The sequence below is a fragment of the Choloepus didactylus genome, chromosome Y (assembly GCF_015220235.1).
Source record: "Choloepus didactylus isolate mChoDid1 chromosome Y, mChoDid1.pri, whole genome shotgun sequence".
Classification (NCBI taxonomy): Eukaryota; Metazoa; Chordata; class Mammalia; order Pilosa; family Megalonychidae; genus Choloepus; species Choloepus didactylus.
This window is the reverse complement of record NC_051335.1, coordinates 34635831-34648816: the sequence shown is the minus strand read 5'-3', so window position 1 is coordinate 34648816 and position 12986 is coordinate 34635831. Positions and strand designations below refer to the sequence as shown.

At 42.7% G+C, this 12986-nt stretch overlaps 1 pseudogene; it reads right to left on the bottom strand.

Annotated features, from left to right (window-relative positions):
* Positions 1 to 7953: 7953 nt before the first annotated feature.
* LOC119524091 lies at positions 7954 to 11645 on the bottom strand (annotated as a pseudogene).
* Between the last annotated feature and the right edge of the window lie 1341 nt (positions 11646 to 12986).

Sequence of the window (12986 nt, the reverse complement as noted above, 5' to 3'; positions counted from 1 at the left end):
AGTTGCAAAAGGAGGAGTGCTTCCACCAGGAAACACAGTGGTTTCACTGAACTGGAAGTTGAAGTTAAGTCTGCCACCTGGCCACTTTGGGCTTCTCATACCTCTAAATCAACAGGCAAGGAAGGGGATTACTGTACTGGCTGTGGTGATTGATCCTATCAATGGGAAATAGCACTGCAAATACACAATGGAAGTAAAGAATTTTCCTGAAATACAGGAGATCCCCTAGGGCGTCTCTTAGAACTATCATGTCCTGTAGTTAAAGTCAATGGGAAACTGCAACAACCCAATCCAGGCAGGACTACCAATAGCCCAGAAACTTCAGGAATGATGGTTTGGGTCACCCCACCAGGCAAAGAACCACGGCCAGCTGAAGTGCTTCCTGAGGGTAAAGGGAACATGGAGTGGGTAATGGAAGAAGGTCGTGATAAATATGAACAACTACCACAAGACCAGTTACAGAAACAAGGACTGTAATGGTAGGAATATTTCTTCCTTCTTTTGTTATGAGTAGGTTTGTATTTATACATAAAGCAAATATCTTTGTTTCCTTCTTTATCTTGCCCCCTTACCATATGATATAAGGTGTATTGTTCATGTCATAGTATTTAAGTTACAGGATATCAAATTTAAGAGTGAATATTACCCAAGGACTTGCACACTATTCTGGAGAGATTTAGTGCATTTTCAGTTGTCCACAGGACAACTGAGTGTTGTTCAGTGAAACATATGCCTGTTATATTGTTTTTTATTTAGATATTAAGTATGGTTTAAGGTGATGTGTATAGTTGTTAAGTTGACAAGGGGTGGACTGTGATGGTTAGGTTCATGTGTCACCCTGGCCAGGTGATGGTGCCCGATTGTCTGGTCAAGCATGCACTGCCTATCTGTTGGTGCAGGGACAATTCATGGACATAAATTATCAGTATGTTGATTATATCTATGGCTGATTACATCTATAACAAACCAAGGAGAGTGTCTTCCCCAATGAGAAACATTTAATCCAATCAGTAGAAGCCTTTAAATGGGAGAGGTGATGAATTTACCAGTCAGAAGAGAGAATTTCTGTCTCTACTTCAGCCAGCCAGCCAGCCTCTCCTGGGGAATTCATTGAACACCTTCATTGGAGTGGTCAGCTGCCAGCCTGCCCTACAGAATTTGAGCTCATGCATCCCGACAGTTGTGTGTAACATTTGTATAGAATCTCATGTTTACAGATATCTCCTTTTTGTCTTGTTTCCCTAGAGAACTCTGAATAATACACTCTCCAACACTCATTGTTTCCTGTTTAATAGCAACCATTCTGTTAGGTGTGTGATGATATCTCATTGTGGTTTTGATTTGCACTTGCCTAATAGCTAATTGTGCTGGTTCCGAGCTGTTACAAACCCCAGAAAATGCCATGTTCTTTTAATCCATCCAGGTGGGTACAGACCTATTGTGGGTGGAACTTTTTGGCTCAATTGAGATGTGACCCAGCCCATTTAAGGAGAGTCTTAATCCTTTCACTGGGATCCTTTATGAGAGCACAGAGAGAGAAAGAGAGTTTAGGAGAATAGCCCTGGAGATGCCGAGAGGACCCACAGATGCAGAGAGAGAATGCCACTGGAGTCAGAACCTGAAAGCAATGGGACCCATGAGCCAAGCACTAACAGACACTGGCCATAGGCCTTCCCATGTGACAGAGGTGTCCCGGATGCCATCAGCCTTTCTTCAGAGAAGGTATCCTCCTATTGATGCCTCAATTTGGACATTTTCATGGCATAAGTACCATAAATTGTAATGTAATAAAGCCCCATTGTTAAAAGCCATTCATTTTGATATATTGCATTCTGGCAGCTTTAGCAAACTAAAACATTAATGAAGATGAACATCTTTTTGTGTGCTTTTTAGTAATTTGTACTTCCTCTTTGGAAAAATGTCTATTCATGTTTTTTGCCCATTTTGTAATTGGGTTGTTTGTCCTTTTATTGTTGAGTTGTAGGATTTCTTTATATATACTGGATATTAAGCTCTTATCAGACATTTGGTATCAAATATTCTCTCCCATTGAGTTGGCTGCCTCTTCACCTTTTTGACAAAGTCCTTGGAAGCACAGAAGTGTTCAGTCTTGAGGAGTTTCCATTTACCTATTTTTTCCTTCATTGCTTGTGCTTTGGGTGTAAGGTGTAAGAAGATACCTCGTATTCCTGGGTGTTGAAGATATTTCCCTAAATTTTCTTCTAGGAGGTTTATGTTACTGGCTCTTATATTTGGGTCTTTTATTCGTTTTGTGTGGCTTTTTGTACAGAGTGTGAGGTAGGGGTCCTCTTTCATTCCTTTGGATATGGATATCCAGTTCTCCAAACACTATTTATTGAAAAGCCTATTCTGTCCCAGATCAGTGGATTTGGGGACCCCATCAAAATCAATTGACCATAGATCTGAGAGTCAATTTCAAAACTGTCGATTCAATTACACTGATCAATATGTCTATCTCTATGCCTGTCCAATGCTGTTTTCATCACTATGTCTTCATAATAAGCTTTAAAGTTGGGAAGTGCTAGTCCTAGCACATCACTCTTCTTTTTTAGGATGCTTTTGACTATTTGAGGGCCCCATTCCCTTCCAAACAAATTTAATAATAACTTTTCCAAGTATGCAAAGTAGGTTGTAGGAATTTTGATTGGTATTGCATTGACTATGTAGATCAATTTGGGTAGAACTGACATCTTAACAACTTTTAGCCTTCCTATCAGTGATCACAGAATATCCTTCCAGCTATTTAGGTCTTCTTTCATTTCTTTTAGCAATGCTTTTTAGGTTTCTGTGTAAAGGTCCTTTACATCCTTGGTTAAGTTTATTCCTATATACTTGATTTTGATGATTGACTGAATCTCTTTACTTGTGATTGGTTTGCTGAGGTCTTCTATTTCTTCTTGAGTCAGTATAGTCTATTCGTGTATTTCTAGGAAATTGCCCATTTCATTTAAGTTGTCTAGTTTGTTGGCATACAGTTGTTTCATATTGTCCTCGTGAATTTTTATTTCTTTGGGGTCCATAGTAATGACCCACTTCTCATTTCTGACTTTATTTGCATCTTCTCTCTTTTTTACTTTGCCAGTCTAGTTAAGGGTTTGTCAATCTTGTTGATCTTCTCAAAGAACCAACTTTTGTTTTATTGATTCTATTGGGATATTTTATCTTTTCTAATTCATTTATTTCTGGGATTTTTAATCTTCTCTCATTTATTTCTGGGATTTTTTATCTTCTCTAATTCATTTATTTCTGAGTTTATCTTTGTTATTTATTTTCTTCTACTTGCTTTAGAGTTAGTTTGCTGCTCTTTCTCTAGTTTCTTCAGTTGCACAGTTAGGTCCTTGGTTTAGCTGTTTCTTCCTTTTTATTGTAGGCCTTTAGAGCTATAAATTTTCCTCTTAGTGCCACCTTCACTGCGTCTCATAGGTTTTGATATATTGTATTCCCATTTTCATTCATCTATAGATATTTATTGATTTCTCTTGCAAATTCTTCTTTGACTCACTGACTATTAATTGTATGTTTTTAACCTTCATGTATTTGTGAAAATACTGATTCTTAGATAGTCATTCATTTCCAGCTTTATTCTATTATGATCAGAGAAAGTGCTTTGGATAATTTCAATCTTTTTAAAATTATTAAGGCACATTTTGTTCCCCAGCATATGATCTATCCTGGAAAATGTTCCATGAGCACTTGACAGCAATGTATATCCTGGTATATTGGGGTGCAAAACTCTATATGTTTGTTAGGTCTAACATATTTATCATATTGTTTAGTTCTCCATTTCCTTACCGATCCTCAGACTAGTTGTTCTATCTATAGAAGAGAGTAGTGTGTTGAAGTCTCCCACTATTATTTTAGACTCATCTATTGCTCCTTTCAGTTTTGCCAGTGTTTGCCTCATGTACTTTGGAGCTCCTTGATTGGGTGCATGAATGTTTATGATTGCTCTTTCTTCTTGTTGGATTTTCCCTTTTATTAACATATAGTGTCTTTCCTTGCCTCTTACAAAATCTTTAATTTTAAGTCTGTTTTGTCTGATATTTGTATTGCTACCCCAGCTTTCTTTTGGTTACTACTTCCAGAGAATATCTTCTTCCACCCTGTAATCTTCAACCTATTTGTATCTTTGGGTCTAAGATGAATCTCTTATAAATAGCATAAAATGGATCATACTTTGTAATCCATTCTGCCAATTTCTGTCTTTTAATTGGGGAGTATAATCCATTAACTTACAATATTATCACTGTAAAGGCAGTTCCTGCTTAAACTATCTCGTACTTTGGTGTTTTGTGTTTTTTTTTTTAATTGAACAAATGTTTATTGAGCACCTACCATGAATGAGGCACTAGACACAGTGAGGAACAACATCGACACTGACCGTGCCCTCGTGGAGCTACAGGTTACCCTGGACACAGCAATACATTGTTACATAAGGCAATGAGGCTGATTTTCTTTGGAAGATTATGGAAATCAACTTCATTTTATATGACTAGCACTTGAATTTTGCTTGGTGCTTCTGACATCTTCGTAAGCCACCTGATCATACATCATATAGAGACATCCTGTTCATGCTATTTTTACCTGGTCCAGAGAGCACAAAAGTGAAGAGAATTAATTGGGGCCAAACAAAATTTGATTTTGAAGCAAACAGTGGAATAGTCATTTGATATTTCGGGTATTGCCCTGTTAAGGACATCTATCATTTTTGCCTGCTCGGCATCACTTCTCTTGTAGCAGTATTCTAATTTCACTTTGAGGAACCATCTTTTTCCTATTCACAGTGCTTGTAGACTGAAGGGGTTGACTCACCCAGCCCCCAGCCCCAGCTGGGGCCTGGCCAGTCAGATTTCTGTATCTCCTCGGCCATAATGATTCCTTTAGCTATGGGCACATGAAGCATATGGCCTATAGAAAATCTCAGGATTCCCACATCCCCATTTCCCACAGTTATTGGGCAAGAGTAAGCTCTTTCTATTGGGCTTGCAGGCTGAGAGAGCCTGCTTCGGAGCAAGGCCAACACAGAGGAAAGCAGAGCCCAGTGACAGAGACAGAGAGAGCCCTGGCATTGCTTGACTGACTTTGCTTAGGTTTATTCCTGGACTTTCCAGCTATATGAATAAGTGTAAAGATAATTAGATGAGAGAGAAAAGGAGAGAGAGAGAGAGAGATTCATAGATAGATACAGTTCTTTTTTCCATCAGCCAGTTTGAGTTGGGTTTCTGTCATCAACAACTGAGCATCATTACTCATTCAACTATTACATTCCTGAGAGTACCTTACCAAAAGAAGTCGACAAACTGGTTACCTGTTCCCTTATTCATTCCTTCCTTTATTTCACATATATTTGTTGACAAACCTAGTCAACTGGGAATCACAGGCCAACACCTGTATGGCAAACTGGGCTTTGCTCAAGGTGACCGCAGTGAGGAGGTGGAGTTCTGAGGCCCCTGAGTCTTCTTGTGATCTTCTGATGACCTAGTTGCACACGCAGCTGAGAAAGCATCACAGCTCCCTTTTCTAATACCATAATATCCCTTCAAAGCATCCAAATTTTTTCTTGCTCCCTATCTGGGGAAAGGAAGGACAAAGTTTGATATTCAAGCCAGACTACAAACATAGTGGAAGAATGATTCTGACTCCTCTCCTTAGTCTTGTAGCTGTGAAGAATCAAATATTTTCTTCCAAGCCTATTAATGCATTCTGAAAGTAACAAGGTCTTCCTGGTCTGGTAATGACTTTGTGCCACCTAAGGCACAAATGGATTTCTTTAATCCCATGTTTCAAAATCTCAATCTCAACAATGCAAATGCAACATCTAATCATAGTTGCTTTGGAAAAGGAAAGCCATAAGCAGTCAGGCTGCAGCATCAGCAAAGAAAAGAGGGGGGAACACTTGATGGAGAGTCTCTACATTTCATGAATTTCCCACCAAGAGCTCCAGAACAACCCAACACTCATTAACAAACCCCCAGAATGGGGTCTCTGCCTTTTCACAAAATAGATCAAATGATGTGGCCAACAGGAGACTATTCAGAAAGGTATTTTGACCCCAGAAAGTAGGTTTCTTCAGTGTCACATTCTTGTCATTTTTTATTGCTCCTCTCTTCTTAATGTATAGGCCCTCCAGAAGGAAAATATAGTTCTACTTCCGTATCTACATCCCTTGCTTTCTGTGCCATTCCTTTTTCAAGTAAGAGAAAGTGTCAGATTTCCCCTTTTTATCACACATGCAGTCATGCACATAGTCACAAAATTCTTGCCCAGATATGTGCATTAGCATATGTGTGTGAGTGTATAAACAATCCAAAGTCATATATAAATAAAACAAAGTATTATTTAGGGGGTATACATCTAGACAGATAAGTATAGAAATAGATATAGATAAAGACTATAAAGACACTCAAATAACTGACACACACATACATCTTCCAAATTATTCTAAAACACCAAGCTTATTATAGCTATGACAATAGCAGTCTCTCAGAATGTTAAAAATCTTAAGAGATGCATTATTTTTGAAAAAATTTTTGGAAAACATTTATCCCCAATATTAGCACTCTCCTGGAGTTAGAAAAACTGTAAATAGGAAGAAAAAATTGAGGTTCCAATAGTGACATAGGCATTTCATTTAAGAGACTGTTTGCTGAAATCAAGGTAGGGTGAAGTCTAACAAAACTCCAGAAAAACAACTGCCCCAACTTCCAAATTAGCACGCCGAGACAGTGAAATACTCAAATCAGAATAAGGACCAACCCTAGAGATGAAACATTTATTTGGATTAGCATCCTTTAGCAGGACTGCGTGAAGAGGAGAGGGGAGAAAACAAAAATAATGGGCAGTCAGAACTGCTGTTTCTTGCAAAACCTCCACTCTCCAAACAGAATATTAAAGAAAAAGCTACCCAATGTGAATATACTGAGGACCCAACTCATTCCTCCTAAACTGGGAAGACGAGCCCAGGCTTAGACTCAAGAAAAGCTTTCCCATGGAAGCTAGGTAGGATGTTTATCATTATGTCACTTGCACACCATGGAGCTCAAAGCACCTCCCAGGAAATATCTAATACATGCTCAAGGGCAACCTTCTGGAAGTGCGAAAGTTATCCTTGCAGGATAAATCAGAGGACAGGTATTTTTCAGGTGTCCCTGATCTGTTTTCAGGATGTGGAAATGCAATGCAGAGTGTGAAACTTCTTGACATCCTGCCTCTCCACGGGAGTTCATCCACATCCTCCTCAAGAGATGTCACCTCCCATGGGACTCATCAACTAGAGAACTATGGGAAGGGCAAAGTTCCTCTCGGTGAAAGAGAGGCATATATATTTAAATGTTCCAATAATTATCTCTTCTAAACCAATGTTTTCAAAATTGATTGGCCAGTTCAACTTTGCACAAAGCAATTCAAGGTACTCCTAATTTAGAAGAATTTAAATTTTCAGCAATGTTTTGTTCTTTTGCTTCTGGCCTCCCTGAAATTAGTTTTTACTTACATATGAGAACAGTAAGCATTTCAGAATAGTAAAAGGGCTATACAAGCAAAATCTGATGTGCTAAATCAGACTTCAGTTCAGAGGTCAGCTGCAGGGATAGGTGGGTGTGGATAGTATCTGGGGCCCCACTGGCTGACCAGTGCTTCTGGAGAGCTGTCGTCACCACTTTAAATTGTTTTAAATATGTTTTTCATATTTAAAAGTTCATCAAGTGACATCCAAACCCAAACTCAAGCTGATAAAGGTCTGCAGCCCTCAGAGTCGATCTCCATCTGTGAGGGAGCATTCAGCGTGTGGGCCAGGAAATAATGCACCCTGTTTTTGGGCTGACGCCGGACACTCAGTATATTCTGCATCTACGATTGGCTGCTGCTGCCATTGTTACTGCTACTTCCAAAGAGATGTCTCCAGCAGCTTCGTCACAAGGACACAGTGGCTCTTCACATTCTAGTGTCCTGGGTGGAGGTGTCATCCTCTCCCGGGGGAGCTGCTTGGTCACTCAGGACCTCACTGTTGGGCTCCAGCTGGGCACAGCCAGTCCTGGGGTTGCAGTCTGGCTTGAGAACTCCATCCCCTGTCCTCTGGCTTTTCCTTGTCTTTCTCCTGCTCCGAGGCTTTGTCACCCTCTATTTCTCCAGGGGGATTTGTAGGGGTCTCCTTCAACGGCAGTGCTCTCCTCCAGCTTCTTTGTGTCTTGGCTTTTTTTGTCCAGGCTTATCTTGTTCATTTCCCACCCGCTCCTGCTTCCTCTCTGTAGACTTTTCAGTCTCTGTTTCCTCTCCAGCTGTTTTTTGTTCCATGGGGCTCCCGCACCCATTCTCTGCCTTAGGGATGGATGTTTGGGGTGGTTCCGTGGCCTCCTCCTGGGCTGGGCTTTGGTGGTCATCATCTGAATTCCCCACAGCCTTCTCCCCTTGCTTGGCTTCCTCTGCAGCCCTGCCCTTCTCCTCAGGCCTTCTCTGTCCTGCTGGATGTCCTCCTCAGAGGGAGCTTTTCATCGGACCCCAGCCTTCTCCCCTCTTCCTTTTCCACCCCATCGCTGGGCAGAGGGGATCCTGGGGTTGTGCTCTTGGACGTGAACACCTCCTCACCGTTCTCCTCCTTGGCACCGTTCTCCTGAGACAGTCTGCCACCCTGAAGTCACGAAGGTCCCCACAATCTGACTGAGACCTCCGGGAACTGCCTGGAGGGGGAACACCTTTTGATTGAGCCTCATGTCCACACCTTATTGTAACAGGGCAGATGGCTGCTTCGGGGGGGGGGGGGGCTGGTTGAAGCTGACGGGCACCTCCTCTGGCTCGCTAGACTGAGACCACACACCAGGCTGCTGGGGGTGGGGAGGCGGGCTGTGATGAGTGGGGACCACCGCAGCCTTGAGTCCAGGGCTTCTGGGTGAGGCCCCTGGCAGAAGGGTGCAGGATCAAAGGGCTAAATGGCCCTGAAGCTTCTCGATCAGAGGAGAGCTCTTCACCTTGACTTTACGAGAGTGGCTCTGCATTGGGCAATGATTTTCTCATCACCATTCTGGCCCAGCTCTACCTTGGGGGGAAACGAGGAGGGAACAGGGTGGTTTCCTTCTGTTGGTTTACTGGTTGGTGTCTCCTTCGCTGCAGCGCCCCTCTCTAAGTGCCCAGCCAGCTGGGCCACCGCTGTGGACATGGGGCTGCCTCCACATTGGCTCTTTCGTCTCTCTGACGGTCCCGGTCTTCCACTCCATGTCCTCCAGGTGCCGACCCTCCGCAGTGAACGCGCCCCGCTCGCTCAGGGCCAGTGTTCACGATCCCTGATGTCCTCTCCTCCTGGCCAGGGCCAGGTTTGGGCTGCGGCGGGCACAGGCAGATAACCGGCTGTGCCGCGAGCCCAGCCTCGCTCCGCTGTGGGATATGCGCGGGCTGCTGGGGCCGCGGGTCCTGCTGGACTGGTACTTTGGTTTTATTTGTCAGATCGCTTTTCTTTCTTTCTCTTCTCTTTCATCCTTTACATTACCCTTACTAATATTCTTCAGTTCTGTGCCTTCTATCAGACCTCTCTCCTGTTTTTTTTATTTTTTTATTTTATTTTCTTTTTTTTCACAGCTGACAGAACTTGCATTGTATTTCCTGTAGGACACGTTCTCTTTGTTAAATTCATTCAGCATTTGTTTATCTATGGAATTTTTAACTCTCCCTCACTTTTGAAGGCGAGCTTTCTGGATAAGAATTCTCAGCTGGCAATTTCTCTCTCCTAGAATCATAAATATATCATACCACTGCCTTCTCACCTCCATGGTTCCCAATGAATAGTCAAGTTCTTAGTCTTATGTGGCTCTCTTGCTACTATCGGACACTTTACTCTTCAGCATGTGGCAGGGTGATTAACATTGTGGCCTGGCAGTAGGTTCTATTTATGTTTATTCAATTTGGAATTGTTTTGGGCTTCTTGAATTGCACATTTGTGTCATTCGTAATGGTTGGGAAGTTTTCCCCAACTATGTCCTCAAATACTCTGCCTAGCCCTCTTTATGCTTCTATTTTTCCTTCTGGAACAGCAATGATTCTTATATTTGTGTACTTCCTATGTCAGTCATTTCCCTGAGACCCAATTCAATTTTTTTAAATCTTTTCACCATTGTTCTTTTTTTTGCACTTTGCATTTTGATCTGTGCCCTAGATCCCTTACTCTTTCTTCAGCCTCTCCAAATCTGCTGTTGTGTGTGACCTGGTATATTTTTTACTTGATCTACAGCATCTTTCATTTCTGTAAGACTGCTATTTTCCACATATATTCTTTTAAAATTCTTCTTTTATTTTCTAGTATCTCTTGATATCCTTTCTCTCTCTAGTGAACTCAGTAACGTTATTTAGTAGATTTCTATGACCATGTTTGATTAGTTGTTCCAAATTCTGTGTCTCCTCTGTCTTTCTAATTGGTCCTTTGGATTGGCCATAGCTTCTTCCTTCTTCATGTGTTTTGTGTGTGTGTGTTTTGTTGTTGTTGTTGTTGTTGTTGTTGTTTTTTGTTGTGTTGTTGTTGTGTTGTTTTTGCTGATTTCTTTGCATTTGATTATCCTGCGAAGGTTATTTGAAAATTGATTCCCTTGCTCATCTAAGATTTTGTAGTGCTTGGGTTTGCATTTAACTGTCTCCTTTCACATGTGATTTTCAGTAATTCCTGGCCAAACCAGGGCCATGGCCTCACACAGAAGCGTATATCCCTTTTTAGAAGTCCATTAGGGGATGGGCAGAGAAAGGAGCTTGTGAACTGCACTTTCCCTTGTCTTCCCAGCCAGATGAAACTCTTGGGTCACCTCTTCCCCACAACACTGCTGCTCCCTGACTGTGGTTGACCCTTCTGGGCAGAGCCAAAAACAGAACAACATGTCAGTCAGAGCTGGTGTTCTCTGTGTTTTGCTGTAAGGCACCCTAAACCAGGGTTAGGGGGTTGGCACTGTGACACCTTGGTGAGACACACACCTGTGGACACAGCACATCTGGTGATTCCCAGGATTCCATGTGGAAAGACCTCAGGCTGCAGCACTAACAGGTTCAACTTTTCCAGCCAGCATCTGGTCCAGGAGTGCTCTGCTTTTAACTGGCCAGAAGGGTTGTGCATATTTCTCAGCCAAAACAGGGCCAGGTATCCAGGCAGGGGGTGTAGACCAATTCCTATGGGCCTAGGATACAGTCTGGGGAGGCTTTGAAAAGCCCTGCAGTACCCTTGCACTTTCCAGCCTGCCCAGCAGATGGTGGTGTTCATGGAATTAATCATTCTCTGGAGCTGTTTACCTCCTGGAGGCCAGGCAGCATCTTACTGTGTGGGATGGTATTACCTCTTGGAATACAGGCTGTGTCTGACTGGGTGGGGCTGTATTTCTCCTGGAGGCCCACCTGTGTCTGTCTGTGTGGGGCTGAATTATCCCCTGGAGTCCAAGCAGTTTCTGACCAGCCATGACTGAATTGCCTCCTGGAGCTCCCACTGTGTCTGTCTGGATGGGCTGAATTCTCTCCTGGAGTCCCTCATTTGTCAGACTGGACTGGGATGAATTACTTCTTGTAGCCCCAATTGTGTCTGACCAGGTAGGGCTGAATTACCTCCTCAGCCCCACCTGTGTCTTACTGGGCAGGGTATGAACAACCTCCTGGAACCCAGGCATCTCATGATCATGCAGGGCTGAAACTTCCAGATTCCTGTGGCCTCACTTGGATGGTCAAAATCTGACTCAGTATGGGGCTGTGTCCACCACTTCATCTGTGGCAGAGGAATGCCAGATATTTTAGCCAAGGTCATCCAGGGAGTGACCAGGCTGCCTGTGGCTCTTTCTCTCAAGGGTGAGTGTGTGGCCTTTCCGAACCATGACTGGAAAGACTGGAAACAGTCTCTGTCCACATTTTCTCAGACACTTTGTCCCTCCCTGACCTGGGCCTTGTTATGTCCTCCCCAGTCCCCTAGGTCTCCAGATGGTGGGGATCTGTCTCACTGCTTGTGAAAGATTTTATAGTTTGTGACCACTTTGGGAGGTGGAAAGCATCCTGGCTGCAGTTCTGGTGAATTTCCCATGCCGCGCGAGACTGAGTACAAAGACTGGCTGGTATGGGAAGAGCTTTCCTCCTGATATTTTCTCTCTGTCTCCAATTTGGAATTTGTAGGTTCCTTCTCCAGTCTAAAACTTCCTCCGGTGTACTGAACAAGTCATCATTGTCCCATTTCCTGCTGAATCCCTGGAGAGAAGATTTCAGTAGCTGTTTACTTTGCCATGTTGATTATGTCACTCTCCCTTGCAGGATTTGAGAACGGTAGAGGCATAATCTGGCTGAGTTCATGGATGTCATGCATATTTCTCATCAGGTTTATTTTAATCCTATTCTTTACTATTGGGAATGGACCTTTTCTTTATATATATATACATACATACACACACATATATTATATTCATTGCAGTAGGGTTATTCATTTACACTGGCAGCCCTCAAAGCATGAGCAAAGGCCCTGCGGTGAGTGGGTGGCATGATATATATTTAAGATACTGAAAGAGAAAAACTGCTAACCAAGAACTCTATGTATGGCAAAAATGTCCTTCAAAAATGAGGGAGAGTTAAAAATACTTGCAGATAAACAGACACTGAGAGAGTTTGCAAACAAGGTTAAATCATCTCTTGTAAGTCCTGTTAAACTCATGTCTACCTCCATGCCTGGCATGTTCTTCATCTGGGGTCAAAGCTGGGTTGTACCAATTGTCAGGCACGGTCAGGAGGACAGAAAAGCCACCAGCCAGAGCAGACATGAATTCTAGGGAGGGATATCTGTGGCAGGAATCCCAAATTATCCCATATCATCCACATGCAGAGGGGTGACTGCCCTCCTGGACAAATGGGGTCAGTCACGAGAGTATGGGGATGTGTTGAAAACTCTGGTGGAGTTGCTAAGTGTTTTGCAACACATAGCAGGACAACTAGATTTGAGAAGGAAGAAAAGGGACCACCAAATAGCAGCAGCC